Genomic DNA, 6,550 nt, shown 5'->3' on the forward strand with positions numbered 1-6,550 from the left:
ACTCATTTCATTATATGTGCAGTTAATAAGTATACCCAATAACAAAAGTAAAGCATGAAAACACTGTATAAGATGTGCACAATCTGAGATATAATGCATGATTTCCTTAAATAACAAATCCAATGCATATGTCAATGCATCTAAACAACATATCTAGAGATATTCACAAAGTATCATTTATGAAATACTACAACAAGAGCCTGATATCATTAATGCATGGTAAAGACGTAGATTTTATATCAACTCGGCACTCTCCACGTGTCCTAAAAACCTACACATATACCACCAAAATAGAAACATGGTTGGATGACTCATGACGGATGGATCTATATCCACACACAATGTAATAACGGAACAGACCAATCTCTACGTGCTTGCATGGCAGCATGGACAACTCAACGTGACAACATTAAGTTTGAAATAATATATGCAAGTTATAATGCATATGTCTGATGTATGACTAGCAAGTAACTCATACAATCCAACATACATAACATCCTATCATGTTAAGCTAGTATGGACAACATACATAAATTTGCTCGAATTGATATATCATAAATAAAAGTTACTTTTATTGTGAGGGTTACCATAATGATTCGTTGCATTTTTTCTTAAAATTGCAAAGACAAGGTTCTTCAACAAGTGAAATGATGTTGGACAACGAGGAGCTTGAAAAAATTTGATTTTTTTTTCATGTTTATTAGCAATTACAATGTATTATGGAATGCTGTATACTTTGTTACATAGATTAATTTCTGTAATAAAAAGTTCCTAAGTTACTTTATTTAAGCATATTTGGTGGTGTTTTATTATAATGTTTATGTTGTTGAGAATACGACTTTCAATTATTTATTTTTTAGAAAAAGATGCTTCCATGGCAACCCACAGGAAAAGGCTTCAATAGTACCCCAAACTTGCCGCGAAAACGAAGTACCTTTCTGTGGTGACAAGATTATTGCTATTGACTATTGTAGGTTATTCGTGGAAACTCAGTCGCCACTGAATGTGCTTTTTTCAGTTACGACCCATTTTTGAAGCACCACCGATGTGGTTTTGTTTTGCGAAGAAGAAGGATGGTACTATGCGGATGTGTATTGATTATAGACAGCTGAACAAGGTTATAGTGAAGAACATGTACCTATTCTTGCGCATTGATGACTTGTTTGACCAGTTTCATGGTGCCAAAGAGTTCTCAAAGATTTATTTGAGGTCAGGGTATCATCAGTTTAAGATTTGGGATTCGGATATCATGAAGACTGCTTTCAGGACTCGGTATGGTCACTACGAGTTTCTAGTGATGTCATTTGGGCTGACCAATGCCTCAACAACTTTTATACACCTGATGAACAGTATATTCCAGCCATATCTTGATTCTTTCATCATCGTGTTTATTGACGACATCTTGGTATAGTCTCGCAGTCCGGCGGATCATGAGCAACATTTGAGGATCGTGCTCCAGACCCTGAGGGAGAGGAAGTTATATGCAAAATTCTCCAAGTGAGAGTTCTGGCTGGATTCGGTGGCGTTTTTGGGTCATATGGTGTTTAGTGAAGGGATCAAGATAGATCCGAAGAAGATTGAGGCAGTTCAGAGTTGGCGTATACTGTCTTCAGCTACTGAGATTCGGAGTTTTCTTGGTTTGGCTGGATATTATCGTCGATTCGTGGAGGGTTTTTCATCCATTACTGCACCATTGACTAGATTGACCTAAAAGGGTGCTCCTTTCAGATGGTCCGAGGAGTGTGAGGCGAGCTTTCAAAAGCTCAAGACTACAACCACAGTGTTGGTGTTGCCTATGGGTTCAGGGACTTACATAGTGTATTGTGATGTGTCGCATATTGGGCTTGGCGTGGTGTTGACAGTTGAAGGTTCATGAGAAGAATTACCTAATTCATGACTTAGAGCTGGCAAATATTGTTCATGCATTGAAGATTCGGTGGCACTATCTGTACGGTGTTCTATGTGAGGTCTATACCGACGACCAGAGTCTCCAGCTTATGTTCAAGCAGAAGGACCTTAACTTGCGGTAGCGGAGATGGTTAGAATTGCTGAAAGACTATGACATCACTATTCTGTATCATCTCGGGAAGGCCAATGTGATAGTCGATGTCTTGAGTAGAAAGGTCGAGTATATGGGCAGCTTGTCATATCTACCGGAAGCAGAGAGGCCACTAGTCATGGATGTGCAGGCCTTGTCCAATCACCGGTCGTTAAAAGCCTTGACGTTAAAAGTTAACGACCGGACTCTAAGTCGGTCGTTAAAGGTCCTTTAGCGATAACATAAATTCCGATCGTTGTATGTACTTTTAGCGACAGATTTTCCCTTCGCTAAATTGTCATCCTGGTCGTTAAAAAAATTTATGGGAGCAACAAATTTGGTCGTTACAGGTACTTTTAATGCCCAAATTTCCCTTCGCTAATGAGAAGTTTTACTAAATATAATTATAAAACTTTATTTTACTGAATATAAAATAATTATTTCATATGCTTTCACACACATACGCTGTGAGCACCTAATTTTTTACCATACTTGTGATTTTTCAACACTTTTTAGTATGTAAATAATTTTAAGTTTAATCTACATATTTTAACCTTAACTTCATTTTTAGTAGGTTTATTTAAGAAAATTAAAAATCACAAAAATTATATGTTCTTGATTTTAAAATATTTAGCTAGTATTTTTATTTTACACTCTTAAAAAAATATATATTAATTAAAGCAAGAGTCAATGAGTCATTTCCATGTGGCAAGATTCTTCCTTATCTTTTGTAACAAACTCACATGCTCTCTCTCTCAAAAAATGCACATGCCCATACACACTCTTTTTCTTGGCCACCAATTAATCCCTATACCTACACCTATATATTTTCTACTCACCCAACACAAAAAAGGGGATAGATAGTGAGAGGACGGGAGAGCACTCTCTCAAAAAAGCTCTCGGCGACAGAACAACCATCGTCTCTCTCACTGCCAAAACTTGCCGGAATCCGGTGAGCCAAATAGACCACCTAGCTTCAAAAGCAAAGAGGAACCTAATCACCAAAATTCCAAAAGCCAGCCGCAACCCCCTCATTTTTGGGTTTTGATTTCAGAAAATCGAAAAACAATACAAAAATACTTCGTCTTCCTCATTCTTGATTCGATTCTTAGTTTCTGAAACATGGAGTTTAATTGAAGTTTGGAGCTGTATTTGAGTTTGAGTCGTGTGGAGTTTGCCGTTAGAGGTTTAAGTCCGAAATTCCGGTTCGATTTGTGCTGATTTCGTTTGAAGCTGTGTCAATTTTTGGCTGTAATTGTTGCTTCGTTTCAATCCGTGTAATTGCCGCAACTCAATTAATCGGAAAGCTCTAATTTCAGGTTTATCTCATCTTTCTCTTTAATATTGAGTTTTTTCTATGTGTGATAAAATATAATAGGAGCCATTTAAGATAGATTTAGGATTATTGATTTTATACTCTGAAAAAAAGAATCTGAATCTGACTGATTTTGGCTCTAAATGTTTGATGTCTATTCAATACATTCAAGGCTATGATAAGCAGAGTGTAATTCTGATGATTGCATAATTTTGTGGTTCTTTGTTTAATTAATTAGCCTTAATGTTTGTTACATATCTTGTAATATGCTTGGACCAAATGTTTAGTTTAGAGTAGTCTTTCTGCTTCTTGTTTCATTCGTTTTTTTGAAAATTTTATTTTTTGAAAAGTATTAGTAGTATAACTTTGTAGTATAATTTAGTCTTGTCTTTATGAATAAGCTACCGTTTTGAGTTTTTGTCTGTCCTTGGAATGTAGGCATTTTAACTTTGTTGGCTTATAATTTTAGCCAGTTCCATCCCAGACTCTAAGAAATAGCAATTGATGAACATCGTAGTTTGCTTTAGGCGCGATTAAATAAATTGTCGTGACTATGGGTACGGTTCCCGTGGCATAGTTATGATACGCAACCCCAATTCGAGTGTGCGTTTCACATGACTCGGCCACAACTTCAAACAATAATAAAAAATAAGCATGTCGTAAATCGCAGGTACATTTCATGTGGTGCGGTTTGCGACGTGTGCCAAAATGACAAGTGTACGACATCGTGACTTGTTCCAGAAATAATTTCATAAAAAATTAAAAGCGGTTAAAAAGTAAAAAATACACAATAAGCTTTTAAAACATGTATTAAATCAGATAATTAGGCAAATTATTAATAGTTGAGCGACCGTGCTAAAACCACGGAACTCGGGAGTGCCTCACACCTTCTCCCGAGTTAACAGAATTCCTTACCCAGTCTTCTGTATTCGCGGACCATAAATAGAGTCAAATTTTCTCGATTTGGGATTTAAAATACATCGGTGACTTGGGACACCATAAATTATTCCAAGTGGCGACTCTGAAATAAATAAATAATCTCATTTCGATTAATGTCACTTAAATTGGAAAAACTCCCTTATCCCTATCGCCCCATCGGGAAAAAGGAGGTGTGACAGCTCTGGCGACTCTGCTGGGGATCGAACCCAGAATCTCTGGTTCAGGGTTCAGAATTCGAGCTTAGAATAGCTGTTATGATTGGCTTTCATGATTGTCTTATTTTTACGTATTTGAGCCTAATGTGCTAAATGCCATTTTTTTTTTACCGCTTTGATATTGTATGAATTGTATATAAACTGCTACGAAACCTTTCCTCTCTCTGAGTCTTCTAAATCTTCTGGGAAGTGCACGCTGGCGTGACTTCTTTTCTGTTAGTGTCATATCCTAATTTAGAACGAGGATCGGATCAGTTACAAAGCCGGATGGCCTTTTGGTTACCGGTACGTTGCCCCCCTCGGCTCGAGTTGTCCGCTCGGGTAAGCCAGGTCTAGAACAATACACCCAGGATTTAAACTTAGAATAACATAGCCTCATGCCGGATCCCTAGTAGGTACGTTTGCTTGCATCACGTGCATTTGACTTAGGGGACTCAACACAGGGGTTGGGTCCGTCTAGGACAGGTGTACCCAAAATTAAAAGACCATCCTGATGTATTCTTTACGTGCTACTTGTGCATTAATTTGTTTGGCTTGTATGTTGACCGGCTTCGTGAGTAAGAAAAAAAAAATCCAAAAAAAAAAAAAAGAGAAAAATCAAGAGTGAGGTAAGACAGAAAAACACCTGGTTTTAATAATTTCAGTATTCAAAAATCTCGTTACTCTGTCGAAATTTCAAAAATAAAGAGAGAATCATTTCAAAACAAATCATATTTTTCTGCGCGTCAAAATGACCGAACTACGCGGGCCTGATTCTCACCGGATGTGAGATACGTAGGCAAACCTCATCGGTTCCAGCCCCCAATTTTCAAAAATCTAAAAATATTTTTCTTTATTTCCTTATTTAGAAAGTCTTTCTTTGAGACCCCATTTTAAAAAATTCAAAAAATATTTCCTTTAATTCCTTCTTTTAGGAGTCTTTTTTTTAAAGAAAATCCCAAACAAATAAAAGATTAAAAAAAAAAATTTTAAACCAAAACAAGTATATATTTTATCTGTAGGAGTCTTTCATTAGAAAAATAAGACAAATGAAATTAAAATCCAAAAATATTTTCCTTTTCCTTTTTTTTTTTAGAAGTTTTTTCTTTCGAAATTCCGAAAAAATAATTATAAAATCAAAATTCAAAAAAAAGAAATATTTTCTTTTTTCTTTAGAAGTCTTGCTTTTTCAAAAATTAAAAAAAAAATAGAATAATCAAATTCCAAAAATATTTTCTTTTAAAAATAATAATAATAAAAATAAAAATTGACCACTTCGCAAACACAACCCTAAAATCTTCTCCTCCGAAGCGTTGAAAGGCCGTATTTGCAAAAGTGGCCGTGATTTGTTTTCGGTTATATTTTTCAAAAACTATAATGATAGTAATCTTTTCATGGTCAGTTTTGTACAAAATTTTAATCTAGTCACCCTAATTTAAAATGTGCAGAATGAGCACCGTTCAGAACTTACCTGTGAAGGTTATGGATCAGATTCCACTGGCACTCCACATGTGGTGGGAGGATTTGGGAAAACAAGGACGAGATATGGTCAACCAATACCTAGGGGCGCTCACTGGACTATTGAAAATTCAACCTAGAAGGGACCTGATAGAGGCATTAGTGGCATTCTGGGACCCCGCTCATAATGTTTTACACTTCTCAGATTTTGAGCTTATGCCCACTTTGGAAGAAATAGCGGGTTATACTAGGAGCACGGAAGGACTGAGACACAAGTACCTGGTATCTCCAAGGACTGTTACTCCCCACAAGTTTCTGGACTTATTAAAGATAAGCAGACAAATCAAGACGGGAAGTCTAGCACGGGGAATTTCCACCTTTCATTTTCTATATCAGCGATACGGGCATCTAGGGGGATTCGAAGACCCTGAAAATGGACTCTGCAGTAAAGGAAACCGATCAAAATGGGAGACCCATAGATGTTTTGCCTTCATGGTGGCATTTTTAGGACTTTTGGTGTTTCCAAGGGAGGACGGGCACATTGATTTGCGGATAGCTGGGGTTGTCCACGTTCTGATTACTCAGGCCAAGAGTACTCTCGCACCC

The sequence above is a fragment of the Nicotiana tabacum genome, chromosome 15 (genome assembly GCF_000715075.1).
Source record: "Nicotiana tabacum cultivar K326 chromosome 15, ASM71507v2, whole genome shotgun sequence".
NCBI lineage: Eukaryota > Viridiplantae > Streptophyta > Magnoliopsida > Solanales > Solanaceae > Nicotiana > Nicotiana tabacum.